Source organism: Pristiophorus japonicus, chromosome 19 (assembly GCF_044704955.1).
Source record: "Pristiophorus japonicus isolate sPriJap1 chromosome 19, sPriJap1.hap1, whole genome shotgun sequence".
Taxonomy (NCBI): domain Eukaryota; kingdom Metazoa; phylum Chordata; class Chondrichthyes; family Pristiophoridae; genus Pristiophorus; species Pristiophorus japonicus.
The window spans coordinates 7,343,590-7,364,271 of NC_091995.1; the positions used below are offsets into that span (position 1 = coordinate 7,343,590).

Consider the following 20,682-nt stretch of genomic DNA (forward strand, 5'->3'; position numbering starts at 1 on the left):
CACTAGGTGGTGAACTTGTGGAGACACTCCTAACCTGGACTTTCAGGTATAAAAGGGTAAGCTCCACCCACCTTCATCACTTCAGTGCTGGCTAATAAAGGTTACTGGTCACAGAGTGACCTTCTCTCAAGTATGGGCCTCGCGTGCATTTATACTGCATAGTAAGGACATATCATTGGCGACGGGATACTGGGATTTAAACCACGTGAGCATGGCCACTAGCAGCACAGAAGAGAGGTACTGTGTTGGTGATGATTGGGACTGATATGTCCTTACTATACAGTATAAATGCAGACGAGGCCCACACTTGAGAGAAGGTCACTCTGTGACCAGTAACCTTTATTTCCCAGCACTGAAGTGATGAAGGTGGATGGAGCTTCCCCTTTTATACCTGAAAGTCCAGGCTAGGCGTGTCTCCCACAAGTTCACCCCCTTGTGGTCAATGTTCTCACGGTGTACAACTTAGGCCAGGTTATACATGGGTTACAATGATAGTTGAATACATGACATCACCTCCCCCCCAAAGTCTTATTGGGATCACAGATTGAGTCTCTCTGGTGGTTTACGCTCCCTTGTAGAGCACCTGAGTTGGGGCTCCGGTTGTTGAGCGCTGGCCTGAGTGTCTGCTGTTTGCAGTGCCTCGGGCCTGTCCGGACTGCCCACAGTGACTGGGCTCTCCTCCGCTTGGTTCTGGTGTTCAGTCACCTGTGGAGGAGTGAACTCTACATCGTGTTCTTCCTCTGCTTCTTCTATGGGGTTGCTGAACCTCCTTTTTGTTTAATCCACGCATTTGTGGCAAATTTGTCCATTGGTAAGTTTAACTACCAGAATCCTATTCCCTTCTTTGGCAATCACAGTGCCTGCGAGCCATTTGGGCCCTGCAGCGTAGTTGAGGACAAAGACAGGGTCATTGACATCAATAAATCGCGCCCTCGCATTCCTGTCATGGTAGTCACATTGTGACTGGCGCCTGCTCTCAACAATTTCTTTCATGGTGGGGTGTATGAGGGATAAGCTGGTTTTGAGAGTCCTTTTCATTAGCAGCTCTGTGGGTGGAACCCCTGCGAGCGACTATGGTCGGGATCTATTGGCCAACAGGAGGTGTGATAAGTGGCTTTGCATGGAACCCCCTTGGATTCTGAGCATCCCCTGTTTGATTATCTGCACTGCTTGTTCCGCCTGGCCATTTGAGGCCGGCTTGAACGGTGCCGTTCTGACATGGTTGATACCATTTCCTTCCATGAAGTCCTGGAATTCAGTGCTTGTGAAGCACGGACCATTGTTGCTGACCAAGATGTCCGGTAGACCATGGGCGGCGAACACTCCCCATAGACTTTCTACCGTGGCAATGGATGTGCTTGAACTGAGAATATCACACTCGATGCATTTGGAGTAAGCGTGTACTACAACCAAATACACTTTTCCCATGAAAAGACCTGCGTAGTCCACATGGCTGCGTGACCATGGCTTGGCTGGCCAGGATGAGGGGCTAAGGGGTGCTTCCCTGGGCGCATTGCCCAGCTGGGCACACGTGTTGCACCTGCGAACACAAAGTTCCAGGTCTGCATCTATCCCTGGTCACCAAACGTGTGATCTGGCAATTGCCTTCATCGTGACAATGCCTGGGTGCTCATTGTGGAGTTCTCCGATGAACATCTCTCTGCCCATCTGGGGCATGACTACTCGGTTTCCCCATAGTAGGCAATCGGCCTGAATCGAGAGTTCATCCTTGCACCTGTGAAATGGTTTGAATTCTTCGGGGCATGCCCCGTACGTGGCTGCCCAATCCCCATTCAGGACACATTTCTTGACTAAAGATGGTAGCGGGTCTCTATTTGTCCAGACATTGATCTGACGGGCTGTCACGGGTGAGCCTTCGCTTTCGAAAGCTTCAACGGCCATGACGATCTCAGCACCATGCTCAGTTGCCCCCTCGGTGGTGGCTAGTGGGAGCCTACTGAGTGCATCGGCGCAGTTTTCAGTGCCCGGTCTGTGCCGAATTGTATAGTCATAGACGGCTAACGTGAGTGCCCACCTCTGTAAGCGGGCCGATGCATTAGCATTTATGGCCTTGTTGTCGGCCAAAAGGGACGTTAGGGATTTGTGATCTGTCTCCAGCTCAAATTTCCTGCCAAACAGGTACTGGTGCATTTTCTTTACCGCATATACACATGCGAGCGCTTCCTTTTCTACCATCCCGTAACTCCTTTCTGCCTGGGACAGACTTCTGGAGGCATAAGCTACACCGTCTGTAACTGACCCTTGGCATTAACATGCTGCAACACATACCCAACCCCATAGGACAACGTATCGCACGTTAAAACTAGTTTCTTACATGGGTCATATAGCATTAACAGATTGTTGGAGCATAACAAATTGCGTGCTCTATCAAAAGCCCTTTCCAGGCTGTCCCCCCAGACCCATTCGCGACCTTTGCGTAGGAGCACGTGTAGCGGCTCTAACAGCGTGCTCAATTTGGGAAGAAAGTTACCAAAATAGTTCAGGAGCCCCAGGAACGAAAGCAGCTCCGTCGTGTTACGGGGTCTGGGTGCAATCTGGATCGCTTCCGTCTTGAACACAGTAGGTCTGATCCCGTCTGCTGCTACCCTCATCCCCAGGAATTCTACCTCTGGAGCTAGGAAGACGCACTTCGCCTTTTTCAGGCGCAGCCCTACCCGGTCCAGTCTGCGTAGCACCTCCTCCAGGTTGTGGAGGTGTTCTTCAGTATCGCAATGATGTGGGTGTCGTCTTGAAATCGACTTGAGGAGGCTTTCCATATTTCGTTGAAAGATTGCGGCAGCCGAGCGAATCCCGAACGGACATCTGTTGTACTCAAACAACCCCTTGTGTGTCGTGATGGTGGTCAGCTTCTTTGACTCACTCGCCAGCTCCTGGGTTATGTAAGCTGAGGTCAGGTCCAATTTTGAAAAAGGTTTGCCACCGGATAGCGTCGCAAAGAGGTCCTCCGCTCTCGGTAGCGGGTACTGGTCTTGGAGTGACACCCAATTGATGGTGGCTTTGTAATCGCCACATATCCTGAACGACCCATCCGTCTTGTGTACCGGCACAATCGGGCTCGCCCAGTCACTGAATTCGACTGGCGAGATGATGCCTTCCCTCAGCAGGCAGTCCAATTCGCCTTCTATCTTTTCACGCATCACGTACGGCATCGCTCTGGTCTTGTGGTGTACTGGCCTGGCGTCCGGGTTATGTGAATAACAACCTTGGCCCCCATGAAAGTGCCAATGCCGGGTTGCAATAATGAATCAAATTTGTCCAGGATCTGTGAGCATGATATTCGCTCCACAGAAGAAATTGCATTGACATCGCCCCATTTCCAGTTCATGTCAGCAAGCCAACTCCTCCCGAGTAGTGCGGGACCATCCCCCGGGACAATCCAGAGTGGTAACCTGTTCTCCGAATCTTTGTGGGTCACGACTACCGTGGCGCTGCCTAGCACCGGAATGATCTGCTTTGTGTAAGTCCGTAGCTGTGCGTCAATCGGCAATAATTTTGGCCTCCTGGCCTTGGACGCCCACAACTTGTCGAACTGTTTGATACTCATCAGGGACTGGCTGCCCCCCGTGTCTAGCTCCATTGATACTGGGATGCCATTGAGATGCACTTTCATCATTATTGGTGGCGTCCTGGTGTATGAACTGTATATGTGCTCCACATGAACTCGCTGAACTTCAGCTTCCAGTGATTTCCACCAGTGTTCATTTGGCCTCGTAGGGCTTACTTCGGGCCCGTCCTCCTCGTACATCAACCTGGCTGCAGGCTTCCTGCACATACGCGCCAAGTGATCGCTTACGTTGCAATTTCTGCAAGTATATTGCTTATACCTGCAAGCTCTGGCTGGGTGTCTGCCTCCACACCTCCAACATGAGCCGTTGTTGGAAACAAAAGATCCATTAGCAGTCGATCGTCTCTGTCTCTGTAACTGTCCTTACGCGCGCCATTGACAGGTGTTGATGGCCCCCCTACTCCAAATGCATCGAGTGTGACATTCTCAATTCAAGCACATCCTCTGCCACGTTAGAAAGACTACAGGCAATGTTTGCCGCCCATGGTCTATCGGACTTCTTGGTCAGCGACAATGGTCCGTGCTTTACAAGCATTGAAGTCCAGGATTTCATGGCAGGAAATGGTATCAACCATGTCAGAACGGCACCGTTCAAGCCAGCCTCAAACGGCCAGGCACAACAAGCAGTGCAGATAATCAAACAGGGGATGCTCAGAATCCAAGGGGGTTCCCTACAAAGCCGCTATTCATGCCTCCCATTTTGCCAATAGATCCCGACCACACTCGCTCACAGGGGTCCCACCCGCAGAGCTGCTAATGAAAAGGACACTCAAAACCAGGTTATCCCTCATACACCCCACCATGAAAGAAATTGTTGAGAGCAGGCGCCAGTCACAATGTGACTACCATGACAGGAATGCGAGGGCGCGATGTATTGATGTCAATGACCCTGACTTTGTCCTCAACTACGCTGCAGGGCCCAAATGGCTCACAGGCACTGTGGTTGCCAAAGAGGGGAATAGGATTCTGGTAGTTAAACTTACCAATCGACAAATCTGCCGCAAACACGTGGATCAAACAAAAAGGAGGATCAGCAACCCCATAGAAGAAGCAGAGGAAGAACACGATGTAGAGTTCACTCCTCCACAGGTGACCGAACACTAGAACCAAGCGGAGGAGAGCCCAGTCACTGTGGGCAGTCCGGACAGGCCTGAGGCACCGCAAACAGCAGACACTGAGACCAGTGCCCAACAACCGGAGCCCCAACTCAGGCGCTCTACAAGGGAGCGTAAACCACCAGACTCAACCTGTGATCCCAATAAGACTTTGGGGGGGAGGTGATGTCATGTATTCAACTGTCATTGTAACCCATTTATAAACTGACCTAAGTTGTATACCATGAGAACATTGACCTCTAGGTGGTGAACTTGTGGGAGACACTCCTAACCTTTCAGGTATAAAAGGGGAAGCTCCACCCACCTTCATCACTTCAGTGCTGGGAAATAAAGGTTACTGGTCACAGAGTGACCTTCTCTCAAGTATGGGTCTCGTGTGCATTTATACTGTATAGTAAGGACATATCATAAACCATTACGGTTTGTCACATTGCTCATTCCCCGGTACAGTCCTCATTTCCCGTCCCTCAAGTCCAAGGGACACAGATTTCAAGTTTATGGCAGACAACTGGTTTAATATCATCCTAGAATTAAAAGTTAACCCCCGCCCTCCCCCCTCCTCCCATTGGGCTTCCCTTCTCCTCTACAATCTGTCATCTGAAACCCCCCCTCCCTTGCCTCCTCCACCCTCACCTCCAACAACAAATCAGCAATGGCAGGCCTTCAAGGTGGAGATACTTTGGGTACAAACCAAGCATATTCCCAGAAGGAAAAATTGGGCATCCAAAGGTAGAGCTTCCTGGATGACGAAGGAAAGAGGTTCATTAAAACAGAAAAAGTAGGTTCATGACAAATGTTAGGTACAGATTTCAGTCGAAAACCAGGCAGAATACAGTGCAGGGAGAAATTGAAAAAGGATGTAATAACTGCAAAGGGGACATTATGAGAAAAAATTAGTGGGTAACATAAAGGGAACCAAAAAGTATAAAAAGTAAGAGGATTGTTGAAGGAATGGTGGTGCCGATTAGGAACAGAAAAAGTAATCATCTTGTGGAGGCAGTGGGCTGATTAAATTAATGAGAGTACTTTATATCTGTCTTCACTATTGAAGAGGATGAAATTAATGTTGCAGTAGAGGAGGGGGGAGTAGAGATATTGGGTAAACATAGAAAATAGGTGCAGGAGTAGGCCATTCGGCCCTTCGAGACTGATCATTCCGTCAGTGCCCCTTTCCTGCTTTCTCTCCATACCCCTTGGTCCCTTTAGCCGTAAGAGCCATATCTAACTCCCTCTTGAATATATACAATGAATCCAATGAGGATAAAAATAGATAGAAAGGAGGTGCCAAATAGGTTGACATCACTCCCAAGTTAAGAAGGCACCCGGTCCAGATGGAATGCATCCTAGGTTGCTGAGAGAAGTTAGGGTGGAGACAGCAGAGACTCTGGCCACAATTTTTCAATCTACATGGATATGGGATTGGAGCGAGAGGACTGCAGGATTGCAAATGTTATACCCCTGTTTTAAAAAGGAGAGAAGGATAAACCTGGTAACTAATATCAGTGGTGAGTAAGCTACAAGAGACCATTATCAAGGACAAAATGAATTCACACTTGCAGAAACATGGGTTAATAAGAGACAGCCAGAGTGGATTTGTTAAAGGCAAACTGTGTCTGACTAACCTGATTTGAATTCTTTGATGAAGTAGTAGAGAGGTTTAATGAAGATAGTGCAGTAGATATTGTACCTATGAGAAAACACCATCAACGGCAGGTGGGGATAAAAGCAGGAGCGCTCCAGGACCCAGCACGGCACCAACCTGTGAGAAAACACTATCAGCTAACCATCACAAGCCATCCTAGGAGGGTGATGGAGTCGAGGAAGACGATTGGATCGATGGCATCGGAGTCCAGGTAGCCGATTGGAGCATGGACGAGACCAACGGCAGGCTTGTGACCCAGGTGCTGGAGGAGCAGCGAGGCCCAGAGATAGAGACTGGCGAGGAGCTGTGATCGGAGGTGACGTGAGCAGCGTTCGGGACCGGTGGCGATTGGAGCCGGCATGGAGCAGAGGTCGGGACCAACGTGGAGTGGCAATCAGAAGCAGCGGATGAGCGGAGCGAGGTCGAGGCCCGGGAACGGAGCGACGTCGGGGCCCGGGAACGGAGCGAGGTCGGGGCCCGGGAACGGAGCGAGGTCGGGGCCCGGGAGCGGAGCGAGGTCGGGGCCCGGGAGCGGAGCGAGGTCGGGGCCCGGGAACGGAGCGACATCGGGGCCCGGGAACGGAGCGAGGTCGGGACCCTGGGAGCGGAGCGAGGTCGGGTCCCTGGGAGCGGAGCGAGGTCGGGGCCCTGGGAGCGGAGCGAGGTCGGGGCCCTGGGAGCGGAGCGAGGTCGGGGCCCGGGAACGGAGCGAGGTCGGGGCCCGGGAACGGAGCGAGGTCGGGTCCCTGGGAGCGGAGCGAGGTCGGGGCCCTGGGAGCGGAGCGAGGTCGGGGCCCGGGAGCGGAGCGAGGTCGGGGCCCGGGAACGGAGCGAGGTCGGGGCCCGGGAGCGGAGCGAGGTCGGGGCCCGGGAACGGAGCGAGGTCGGGGCCCGGGAGCGGAGCGAGGTCGGGGCCCGGGAGCGGAGCGAGGTCGGGGCCCGGGAACGGAGCGAGGTCGGGGCCCGGGAACGGAGCGAGGTCGGGGCCCGGGAACGGAGCGAGGTCGGGGCCCGGGAGCGGAGCGAGGTCGGGACCCTGGGAGCGGAGCGAGGTCGGGTCCCTGGGAGCGGAGCGAGGTCGGGGCCCGGGAGCGGAGCGAGGTCGGGGCCCGGGAACGGAGCGACGTCGGGGCCCGGGAACGGAGCGAGGTCGGGGCCCGGGAGCGGAGCGAGGTCGGGGCCCGGGAACGGAGCGACGTCGAGGCCCGGGAGCGGAGCGAGGTCGGGACCCGGGAGCGGAGCGAGGTCGGGTCCCTAGGAGCGGAGCGAGGTCGGGTCCCTAGGAGCGGAGCGAGGTCGGGTCCCTAGGAGCGGAGCGAGGTCGGGTCCCTAGGAGCGGAGCGAGGTCGGGGCCCGGGAGCGGAGCGAGGTCGGGGCCCGGAAGCGGAGCGAGGCCGGGGCCCGGGAATGGAGCGAGGTCGGGTCCCCGGGAACTGAGCGACGTCGAGGCCCGGGAACGGAGCGACGTCGGGGCCCGGGAACGGAGCGAGGTCGGGACCCTGGGAGCGGAGCGAGGTCGGGTCCCTAGGAGCGGAGCGAGGTCGGGGCCCGGGAACGGAGCAACGTCGAGGCCCGGGAACGGAGCGAGGTCGGGGCCCGGGAACGGAGCAACGTCGGGGCCCGGGAACGGAGCGAGGTCGGGACCCTGGGAGCGGAGCGAGGTCGGGTCCCTAGGAGCGGAGCGAGGTCGGGTCCCTAGGAGCGGAGCGAGGTCGGGGCCCGGGAGCGGAGCGAGGTCGAGGCCCGGGAACGGAGCGAGGTCGGGGCCCGGGAACGGAGCGACGTCGAGGCCCGGGAGCGGAGCGAGGTCGGGACCCTGGGAGCGGAGCGAGGTCGGGTCCCTAGGAGCGGAGCGAGGTCGGGGCCCGGGAACGGAGCGAGGTCGGGGCCCGGGAACGGAGCGACGTCGAGGCCCGGGAACGGAGCGAGGTCGGGGCCCGGGAGCGGAGCGAGGTCGGGGCCCGGAAGCGGAGCGAGGCCGGGGCCCGGGAACGGAGCGAGGTCGGGTCCCCGGGAACTGAGCGAGGTCGGGGCCCGGGAACTGAGCGAGGTCGGGGCCCGGGAACGGAGCGACGTCGAGGCCCGGGAGCGGAGCGAGGTCGGGGCCCGGGAGCGGAGCGAGGTCGGGGCCCGGGAGCGGAGCGAGGTCGGGGCCCGGGAGCGGAGCGAGGTCGGGACCCTGGGAGCGGAGCGAGGTCGGGACCCTGGGAGCGGAGCGAGGGAGGTCGGGGCCCGGGAGCGGAGCGAGGTCGGGGCCCGGGAACGGAGCGAGGGAGGTCGGGGCCCGGGAGCGAGCTGGAGCCCAGCAGCGAGGTCAAGACCCAGGAATGGCGCAGCGTGTAGCAGCAACAGGGTTGGGGCACAGGGAAGGTGCAGCATGGGCCAGCATCGAGGCCGTGAGGCCCACACTGTGTCCTATGAATCCCAGGGACAGTAGGTGTATGTGTGTGTACTAAGCCCGTGCAGCGGAGCTTGGTCTCCAGTTGTCTTGGATATCCTTGTCACTGGACCAAGACCTGGCTCTGTCAAGCCCGTGTGGTGGCTGGTGTGCAACGGCCATCCCACTTTAAAAGAATTCACGCACGGGCATCTTTCATCATTCAAAATAAAGTTTGGCATAGAAACACCAGAGAACTCATTTTTTGGTGTGGGTCATCCTCGACCCTAACGGACTGCCGAATACTATTTGATAAAGAACCACATAACAGACTTAATCAGAAAATAGAAGCACACGGTATTAAAGGGATGGTGGTAACTTGGGTATGTAACTGGCTAAGGGATAGGAGGCAGAGAGTAATGGTGAATAGATATTTTTCTGACTCGAGAGAAGTAAGCAGTGGGGTTCCAAGAGATCAGTATTCGGACCAGTGCTTTTCTTGTTAAATATAAATGACCTGGACTTGGGTATAGGGACTACAACTCTGAAGTTTGAAGATGTACAAAACTTGGCAACATCGTAAATAGTGAGCAGGACAGTAGCAGACTTCAGGAAGACATAAAGAGACTGGTGAAACGGGCAGGCACAAAGCAGATGCAACTTAATGTGGATAAGTGCAAGGTGCTGCATTTTGGGAGGAACAACATGGAGAGGCAGTATAATCTAAATGGTGCTATTTTGAGGGGGGAGCATCAGCAGAGGGACCTGGGGGTGTATATTCACAAATCTTTGAAGGTGCAGGGCAAGTTGATAAGGTGGTTAATATAGCATATGGGATACTTGGCCTTGTAAATACAAGCATTCAATGCAAAAACAAGGAAGTTATGCTAAACCTTTACAAACCATCAGTTAGGCCTCAGCTGGAACATTGTGTACAATTCTGTGCACCACACTTTTAGACGGATGTCAAGGCTTCGAAGAGGATCAAAGGAGGTTTACCAGGTTGATACCAGAGACGAGGGACTTCAGTGATGAGGACAGATTGGAGAAGTTGGATTTGTTCTCCTTAGAGCAGAGAAGGTTAAGGGGAGACCCAATAGAGTTATTCAAAGTTACGAGGGATTTTGATGGAACAAGTTGGGAAAAAACTGCTTCCTCTGGCAATTGGGTCAGTGATCAGAGGGCATAGATCTAATATAATTGGTAACATAACTAAAGGGGAAATGAGGAGAATGTTTTTCACAGAGGGATGTTAAGATCTGGAACGCACTACCTGGGAGGGTGGTGGAAGCAGAATCCATAGTAACTTTCAAAAGGCAATTGGACAGGTCCCTGAAGAGAACTCATTTGCAGGGTTACGGGGAGAAAGGTGGAGTGTGTTATTGGAAAGCTCTTTCAAAGAGTCAGCACAGGCAAGACAGGCCAAGACTCTATGGGGGAGGAATTCGGTTGCGCCTCAGGTAGGGCGGTAATCCAGGCGGATCAGTAATTTAGCACCTTGAAAATGTTTGCGCCTTCTGCTGAGAAGTTTGTTGGGAATTGGGCGAAGAGCTGAATGTGGTGCAAATTCAGCCGTTACACACTTGACCTGGGGGGTGTGAATGAAAATTCCGGCACTAAATTGACCCATTGCGCATGCACCGAACTCCGATTCAGATCCCGGGAAAAGTCGAGTCTTAAAGGCACATCAAGGTAAGTTAGCGCATGAGCAGCTCCAGCTCCACAGTGTCTTCAGAGCGTGAAAATGGAGGAGCAAGGAGGAAGCAAGCTATCTCCCCGTTCTCGCCCACCGTCCTTGATGCCTTGCTGGAGCCAGTGGAGAGTCGCTGGAATGCCCTCTGGAGGGGGATGAAGGCCACCACTTAGGGTTTTAACAGGGCTGTGGAGGGAGGTGGCACAGCACGTTGCAGCCCGAACACAGTGGCCACAACAGCGACGCAATGTCACAATAAATTCAACGGCCTTACTAGGGTCGTCAGGATGAGTACCCTTTAATTCACCTTCCAACGCCTTCATGTGAACCTCACTGTCTCACACAATGTAAAGATTTTGCAGTGCCAACCCCTTCTCTATGTTTACCAGGCCATTGCTGAAGCTAGTCTGAGAACTCTCCATTGCCTCACCAGTCATGCCCTGCCCATCCAAGCGTCTCTCATCTTCTCGCTCCTTACTCAGCCTGAGCCCACCTAGCAGCACCTTTCAACTCTTCATATGTGGTCACAGGCCTAAGCCTCATACTTACTGGTAGTTGCTTGTGCCCCAGACCCACTGTTCACACATCCACTGTGCGATGTCACGCAGGATGAAATGCAGATATGCTCACTTCGGTATATTACTCTCAATACCCTACTGCAGACACATGTGGCACACCAGCACCTACACAGCCACTAACAACTTTTTGTGTTGGTCATTGCAGGTCAAACTCGCGCACAATATGCGTGTGTTCCAATGTCAGGGAAAGGGCCAGGATCTGACTGACGAGGAGGAGCGAGTGTCTGCCCTCATGAGCGCTGCAGTCGTGGCGGTGGAGGGCAGAGAGGCAGAGCCCCCACTCGGCAGTGTCGGTATGTGAATGCGATGGCCGTTTTGTGTGAGTACCCTTAGCCTTGAGGCCACTTGCCTTACAACATGTTGCAACCAAAATAACGAGCACCCCTCCTTCTTGTCTTCTTGCCCCCTCCCCAGCTGATAACTGCACTTCTGTTGCTTTGTGCTTACGGATGATGAGCGCCAGCCTGCCCATGAGCCGACGTCTTATTACGACGGGGAAGAAGAGGAGGAGGTGGAGAGCAGTATGCTGGGACAGCACGAGACATCCTCTTTGGCGAGTGGGGAGTCCACCTCAGTGGACGAGGCCATCTTCCCGGGGTTAATTGAACCGGAGGCTCCAGGCCCCAGTGGCCTGCAGCAATGTCCAGGGCGAGGGGAAGCTCAGGGACTAGCTCTCCGGAGATAAGTCAGCCCATGAGTTATGCTCACAGACCGGCAGATGAGGCCCTGGACTTGGAGGCTCTGTCCTGGGAGTCAATGCAGATACACCGCGAGCTAATGGGTGCTTTGGCGAGGATCCCGCAGAGAGTGGATGCACTTGTTTTATATGTGGCGGAGGCCGCCTCAATCTTTGCATTTGCACCTCGGGGGCTGATCGAGCCCATCCTTCGTATATTCCAATAGGTGATGGAGGCCACATGACCATGGGGGTCCCAGCCATAATGGCGCAGGCCATGGTGACATAGCAGTAGCCATTGAGCAGCAGGCCGAGACCACACAAATCCTGCATTCTGCCAGGCTGTCAGTGCGTGGTGCCATCATTGTACTTACTGTGTGCTATGTTGCAGGGTCAAATTGATGCCACGCAAGCACGGACTGCTGCCATTGTGTCTGGGGCCCCATCAGTCCATCAGGAAGCTAACAGTGCCGAAACAGTTCAGCAATCTGCACCCTACCGGATTGCTCCGGATGTTGAGGCTCTGCCCCGGGAGAGTGGCAGCCAGTCGGTCTCAGGACGACATCATTCCGGCTCCCACCACTGCCATTCCACCTTCGAACCTGCCGCGGTCTGCACCCCAGCCATCAGAGACTGCTGCTGCCCATTCTCAGGTGGTGCTGTCAGCAGCCGGGCTTTCCAGGCCCAGAGCTGATCCAGGGAGTCGTGCTCGACCATCTGTCCGGTCTCCCTCAGACACACAGCAGCCCTCAAGCGGCTTTGCTGCAGGCACTGAGGACCCATTGAGGAGGTGCAGTAGGCGAGGGAGGGGAGCAAGGCAGAGGGGTGGGAAATGTCTATGTAAGACCCACTGATGAAAGATGCCCCCACGGGTCCTTTGTACAAATACTGTAAATATTATTCATCTGTTGTATTATTTGAAGGGATGGGTGCCCCATTTTGTTTTCTTTGAGGAATGTGGTGTTTTTGGGTTTGTTTGAGGGATGTTTTTCAAATAAAATGTGACGTCGACCATTCCTTCAGCCTGGTGTATGACTGTTGACTTGTTATGGAGAGGTGACATTATTGTGGCACAATACACGCTCATTACTAGCTGCAGCCCTCAGATCACACCATTGAAGCGAAGCGCTCCCTTATCAGCCACCGCCCAATAGCCCTGCCGGCGCCAACATTGGCACGCTGTCTCCTCCGCGGATGCTGCTGGTTCTCGTCATGTTGCGGGACATTCGGGACATCAACAGGCTCCTGGTCCTCTTCCTCCTCCTCCTCCTCCTCATCCTCCTCAGGCCTGGCAAGACCTGGGCCTTCATAATGGCCGAATTATGCAGCATGCAGCACACCACAATGAATAGCGAGACCTGTTGAGGGGAGTATTGAAGGCTGCCTCCAGAGCGGTCCAGGCATCGGAATCGCTGCTTCAGCAGCCCTATTGTCTGGTCTGCGATGTTACGGATGGCGGCATGGCTCTCAGTGTAGCGTTCCTCCGGCTCTGTGTTGGGGTTGCGGAGGCGGGGGTCATTAGCCAGGTGGGCATGTCGTACCCCTTGTCCTGAGCAGCCAGCCTCGGCCTTGCCTTGGTGGCTGAGACAGTCGAGGCATAGTGCTGTCCCGCAGGATAAAGGCATCATGTGCGGTTCCAGGATAGTGAGCATTAGCTGCGAGGATGCGCTGCGCGTGTCCCCTGATGAAGTCTGGAAGGAGCCGGAGGCATAGAAGGCGAGTGCCACGGTGACATTCACTGCGACGGCCAGCGCAGTCTTGTTGCCGATCTTAGGCTGCAGAAAATGGCATATCTCTGTATCTACCGCCTTTCGGAAGTGCAGCCTTCTGACACACTGCTCCTCGGACAGGTCCAGGTATGAGTGTTGCCGCCGGTAAAGCCTTGGGGGGTAGGCCTCCTGACCCAATGTCGAGGGGTTCTCCTCCTTCGGCTGCCGACATGGCCAACAGCACTTCTCTGTCGAAGCCACCTTGCCAGAGCATGTCTAATGCGACGTTGGCTCCATAGCAATGCACCTATCAAAGTTTTAACAAGTTATTTTTTCTCAAGCTGAACTGTTATGTCTATCTGCTGCTGCAAACTTGGAGACTCACGCACCGTGCTCTGTGTGAACGCTGCACTGACTGGGACCTCCGAGGGAAGCGCTGCCTCATCTCTTTAAATAGCCACCATTTAACGACTCTGCAAGCCTGCACCGACTGTGTTTACAGAGGTTGTTATTGGCAGTCGCTAAATGAGGTGGCCTAATTTACCGACCGGGCGCAAGCGTGGGCATTGCAACGGGACTGATGTGAGAATCGCACTGATCGCCAGCAGCCAGGCGCTAATGGTTTACGCCCCGTGAGCCTCCAATGAATTTCCCATCGGGGCGCTAAAAGCTGTGTGCCCTGTCGATAACCTCTTACACCCCCATTAATGCCCCTCCTGGCCACTAACTGAGGCGTTAGACAACCGAAAATCCAACTCTTTGATTCTAACAAGTGCAAGGAGTTCACGGACTTCTTTATCATCAAGATTGAGACCATCCGTTCAGCTGCATCTGCCACTTCTCTTCCTTCCCCACGCCTACCGGGCCAAACTTCCCCGAAACTTCCTCCCTGACCTAGCCCTAAACTTTCTCTCGTTTCTGTCCTATCGCCCCTCATGCCCTCTCCGAGCTCACCTTGTCCATGAGACCCACCTCCTGTTCCCTCAATGATTGGCACCAAACTGCTGACCACCAAATTTCCCTTCCTGGTCCTCACATCAGCTGATAACATTAATGGTTCCCTCCTCAGGTACTGTCCCCCTCCCCTTCAAATCTGCCATCAATACCCCTCTCCTAAAAAACCACCATTGATCCCTCGGTCCTTGCAATCTACGCCCCATTTCCAACCTCCTTTTCCTCTCCAAGGTGCTTGAACATGTTGCAGCCTCCCAAATCTGTGCCCACCTTTCCTGCAATTCCAATCAGGTTTCTGCCCTACCACCCACAGAAACGGCCCTTATCAAAGTCACAAGTGGCATCCTACGTGACCATCATAAACTATCTCTCCTCGTTGTTCTCTACCTGTCTGCAGCCTTTGACACAGTTGACCACTCCATCTTACTTCAACACTTCTCCTCCATCATCCAGCTGGAGGGGGCTGCCCTTGGTGCACTCCCGGTCCTCACTCTCACTCCCCCTCCCCACTCCCGCTCCCCACTCCCGCCTATATCCAGGCGTAGCCAGAGAATCACCTGCAATGGCTTCTCTTCCTGCTCTGTTACCTCTGAAATTCCTCAACAATCTATTCTTGGCCCCTGTTACTTCTCATTTACATGTTGCCCCTCGCAGACATCATTTCAAAGCACAGACAACACCCAGCTCTATCTCACCAAACCCTGTCTCAACCCTGCACTGTCTCTGATTTGTCACGCTGCTAGTCAGACATTCAGTTCTCGATGAGCAGAAATTTCAGCAGAAGACTGAAGCCATTGTCTTTGGACCCCGCCATCAACTCCGTTCCCTAGCCACCGACATCATTCCTCCCCCTAGTCACTGTCCAAGGCTGAACCAGACCATTCATAACCTTGGCATCATATTTCACCCCGAGGTGAGCTTCTGACCACATATTTGCTCCATCACCAAGACCACCTACTTCCACCTCCATAACATTGCCTTTCTCCGTCCCTGCCTCAGCTCATCTGCTGCTAAAACATAGAAACATAGAAACTTAGAAACATAGAAAATAGGTGCAGGAATAGGCCATTCGGTCCTTCGAGCCGGCACCACCATTCAATAAGATCATGGCTGATCATTCACCTCAGTACCCTTTTCTGCTTTCTCTCCATACCCCTTGATCCCTTTAGCTGTAAGGGCCATATCTAACTCCCTCTTGATTATATCCAATGAACTGGCATCAACAAATCTCTGCAGTCGGGAATTCCACAGGTTAACAACTCTCTGAGTGAAGAAGTTTCTCCTCATCTCAGTCCTAAATGGCTTACCCCTTATCCTTAAACTATGTCCCCTGGTTCTGGATTTGCCCAACATCGGGAACATTCTTCCTGCATCTAACCTGTCCAGTCCCGTCAGAATTTTACATGTTTCTATGAGATCCCCTCTCATCTGTCTAAACTCCAGTGAATACAGGCCCAGTCGATCCAGTCTCTCCTCATATGTCAGTCCTGCCATCCCGGGAATCAGTCTGGTGAACCTTCGCTGCACTCCCTCAATAGCAAGAACGTCTTTCCTCAGATTCAGAGACCAACACTGAACACAATATTCCAGGTGAGGCCTCACTAAGGCCCTGTACAACTACAGTAAGACCTCCCTGTTCCTATACTCAAATCCCCTCGCTATGAAGGCCAACATACCACTTGCCTTCTTCACCGCCTGCTGTACCTGCATGCCAACTTTCAATGACTGAATTACCATGACACCGAGGTCTCATTGCACCTCCCCTTTTCCTAATCCGCCACCATTCAGATAATATTCTGCCTTCGTGTTTTTGCCACCAAAGTGGATAACCTCACATTTATTCACATTATACTGCATCTGCCACACGTTTGCCCACTCACCTAACCTGTCCAAGTCCTCCTCACAGCTCACATCACCACCCAGCTTAGTGTCATCTGCAAACTTGGAGATATTGCACTCAATTCCCTCATTCAAATCATTAATATATATTGTAAATAGCTGGGGTCCCAGCACTGAGCCCTGCGGTACCCCACTAGTCACTGCCTGCCATTCTGAAAAGGACCCGTTTATCCCAACTCTCTGCTTCCTGTCTGCCAACCAATTCTCTATCCACATCAGTACATTACCCCCAATACCATGTGCTTTAATTTTGCACACCAGTCTCTTGTGTGGGACCTTGTCAAAAGCCTTCTGAAAGTCCAAATACATCACATCCACTGGTTCTCCCTTGTCCACTCTACTAGTTACATCCTCAAAAAATTCTAGAAGATTTGTCAAGCAGGATTTTCCTTTCATAAATCCATGCTGACTTGGACCGATCCTGTCACTGCTTTCCAAATGTGCTGCTATTTCATCTTTAATAATTGATTCCAACATTTTCCCCACTACGGATATCAGGCTAACCGGTCTATAATTACCCGTTTTCTCACTCTGTCCTTTCTTAAAAAGTGGCGTTACATTAGCTACCCTCCAGTCCATAGGAACCGATCCAGAGTCGATAGACTGTTGGAAAATGATCACCAATGCATCCACTATTTCTAGGGCCACTTCCTTAAGTACTCTGGGATACAGACTATCAGGCCCCAGGGATTTATCGGCCTTCAATCCCATCAATTTCCCGAACACAATTTCCTGACTAATAAGATTTCCTTCGGTTCCTCCTTCTCACTAGACCCTCGGTCCCCTAGTATTTCCAGAAGGTTATTTGAGTCTTCCTTCGTGAAGACAGAACCAAAGTATTTGTTTAACTGGTCCGCCATTTCTTTGTTCCCCATTATAAATTCACCTGAATCTGACTGCAAGGGACCTACGTTTGTTTTCACTAATCTTTTTCTCTTCACATATCTATAGAAGCTTTTGCAGTCGGTTTTTATGTTCCCAGCAAGCTTCCTCTCATACTCTATTTCCCCCTCCTAATTGAACCCTTTGTCCAACCGTTAGCCCAATCAATATGTAGATTAAAGTCACCCATGATAATTGCTGTACCTTTATTGCACACATCCCTAATTTCTTGTTTGATACTGTCCCCAACCGCACTACTACTGTTTGGTGGTCTGTACGCAACTCCCACTATCGTTTTCTGCCCTTTGGTATTCCGTAGCTCCACCCATATCGATTCCACATCGTCCAAGCTAATGTCCTTCCTTACGATTGCATTAATTTCCTCTTTAACCAGCAACGCCACCCCACCTCCTTTTCCTATCTGTCTATCCTAAATGTAGAATGTTGAATACCCCTGGATGTCGAGTTCCCAGCCTTGGTCACCCTGGAGCCATATCTCCGTGACGCCAATTACATCATACCCGTTAACTGCTATCTGCGCAGTTAATTCGTCCACCTTATTCCGAATACTCCTCGCATTGAGGCACAGAGTCTCCAGGTTTGTCTTTTTAACACACTTTTCCCCTTTAGAATTTTGCTATAATGTGGCCCTTTTTGCTTTTATCCATGCCTTTATTACCTCAAGACTGGTCTATTCTAATGATCCCCTGTGACCCTCCAGTCTTCCTCCTTCCATAAACTTGAACTCATCCAAAACTCTGCTGCCCATACCCTAACTCACACGAACTCTCGTTCATCCATCACCCTGTCCTGGTTCCCGGTCCAGCCATACATTGATTTTAAAATTCTCATCTTTGTTTTCAAATACCTCCGTGGCCTCGCCCCTCCCTATCTCCGAAACCTCCTCCAGCCCTATAACCCTTTGAGATCTCTGTGCTCCTCCGCCTCTTGGGCATTCCCAACTTTAATCGCTCCACCACTGGTGACCATGTCTTCCGCTATCTGGGCCCTAGGCTCTGGAATTACCTCCCTGAGCCTCTCCTTCTTTAAGACACTCCTTAAAACCTATCTCTTCACCTGTCCTAATATCTCCGTATGTGGCTTGTTGTCAAATTCAGTTTCATAACATTCCTGCGAAGCGCCTCGGGATGTTTTACTAAATTAAAAGGTGCTATATAAATACAAGTTGTTGTTGTTTCAATGAGAGAAGAGGGGATCACAGCCAGACTGCATTACAGTATCTGTCCACAAAGTAGATGTGTCAGCAGGTTATAGATTAGCTGTGTGTGTATGTGATTATAATGTAGCACGATTACAATAGCATCCAGTACAGGGCTGGGGCGGGGGACAAATTTACCAGCAACCTTTCCTGAGACTCTGATAATGTAAAGTGGTGTCATTACTTAACCACTGAAAGCTGAAAATAATGGGCGTGTTAGCTGCCAAAATAAAAAATGTGTAACTCTCCTGAGTTCAAATGGTTCATGATTCAGTGAGTTCAGCTTTGCCAGGGAGTGGTAAATATTGGTCCGGGCACCTTCATTGATCACCATCCAGTTCCCCAAACAGAAGGGCAGTTTGATTGCGGATAAGGATGGGCAGTAAAGGGCTCAAAGTCCAACAGTCTTATTCCTCCATTCAGGCTTCGACAGATTACCCTCACTGAAATGTAATTAATTTATATCCTTCCCACTCCCTGTTTAAACATTTCCCAATGCTGACCAACAGTTCAAGTTAACAATTGTTCTTCATTGCAATCTGGGCAAGGTCCCTTTTACATTATACAAATTGCATTTATTTAGTCAGGTACCTTTGTACTCAGCTTTTCTTTTCCTATACTAAAGCCAGTTATATCGTGCCAAGTCAATAATGCTTCTTTCTTCATTGGAATTACAGCATATTGATTAAGAAATCATTCCTGAACACACTGAAATAAACTTCTCCTTTTTCACCAATTGTTTTCATATCTCGGTCTTATTTTTGGATGATTACAGTCTCCTACAATTATAATTCTATTGTTATTATACATCTGCAATGTGACTACACATTTCAAACTCAATTCACATACATAAATTTAAAGTTTTATAGACACAATAATGTTCGAACTTAAGAACATAAGAAACAGGAGCAGGAGTAGGCCTTTTGGCCCCTCGAGCCTGCTCCGCCATTTAATAAGATCATGGCTGATCTGATCATAGACTCAGCTCCACTTCTCCGCCCACTCCCCATAAACCCTTATCCCCTTGTTGAACTATTATTTGTGCTCCTACCTTTAATCTTTTTATCTTCTTTTCTGTGGACCATTATATCAGCAGCAACAGCCGTAATCACAAGGCCTGCAAACACCCAGAAAATTACCAGCCAGACGTTGACCACATCGACTTTAGGGAAAAACTCATCTAAGGTAAAAAAAAACAGAATCAGTATCGGATTGTACAACAAACACTGGGTTCTCATTCCAAATATTATTCATAGGTCTTCAGCAATCCTCAGCAGCAATCTCTGGTGCTGACTTCCATCCGAATTATATTGGTAAATAACATCAGTGATAACAAAGACTTACATTATTATAAATGTAAAATACTGCGGATGCTTGAAATCTGAAACACAAACAGAAAATGCTGTAAATACTCAGCAGGTCAGGTAGCTTCTGTGGAGAGAGAAACATTGTATTAATATAGTGCCTTTAACAAGAGAAATACTTTCCAAGGCACTATATTAACACTATTTCTCTGTTAATGCGTGTGGTGTGAGGACAAATTAGTTAAATGAGGAGAGGTGACCAAAAGCTTTGTCACATTTGTGAGTTTTGAGTTTTAAGGAGGATCTGAAAATGAGAAGATGGAGGTGGAGAGGTAGAAGGGTTTGGAGAGGGAATTCCAGAAATGGATCCTAGGTGGCTGAAGGCACTGCACCCAATGATGGGTCAAAAGGAAAATGGAATGGACAAGAACCAAACCTTACAGACGATAAGATTGATATTAATCCTAAAAGTGCAGTAAAAACCGTAAAGGGGCCGAAATTGCCCTCAGTGGGAAATTGGGGAGGGCACTTTGAATCAAGTGGAAATTTACCGCCTGGCGGGAGTCAGAGGGAAGAGCCGGAAAATTTGTCTCTTTAACTCTGACACCGCCTCTCAGCGTTTGAGCGCTGTTTGAGGCGGTACAGGGGCAGGTTTGTGAGGGAGCAGGGCGGTGTCCATCAGGGCCGCACTGACCATGTCAGCGCGGTGGTGATGACGTCAGCGCGACGTGGAAGTGCTGTGTTGCAACATTCGTCCCCTTCACTTAAAGGAGAGGGACACTGTGAGGCCGATGTGGAGCCCACTGGGCCACCAGGAAGGTGTTCGGCTGGACCAGCGGCGCGGGACCAAAGAGCGGGTGCCGGACTGCCTGTTGGCAGCTCGGCGAACCAACGGCCGACAATTAAAACAAAATGGCGGCCGCGGCGTTGCGCCCTCCCCTTCATGGGCGGCTGCACCACCCAGCCACTGGCAGTTTCCCGACTCTTGAAGCTGTCAGTAGCACGAACCTGCGAGGCAAATTCCCCCACGGGGCAGAAAACGAGCCGT

The 20,682-nt window shown here is 51.7% G+C and overlaps 1 pseudogene; it reads right to left on the minus strand.

Annotated features, from left to right (window-relative positions):
- The window catches only part of LOC139229684 (butyrophilin subfamily 1 member A1-like), a 58,536-nt pseudogene that overhangs the window by 12,799 nt on the left and 25,055 nt on the right, over positions 1-20,682 (minus strand).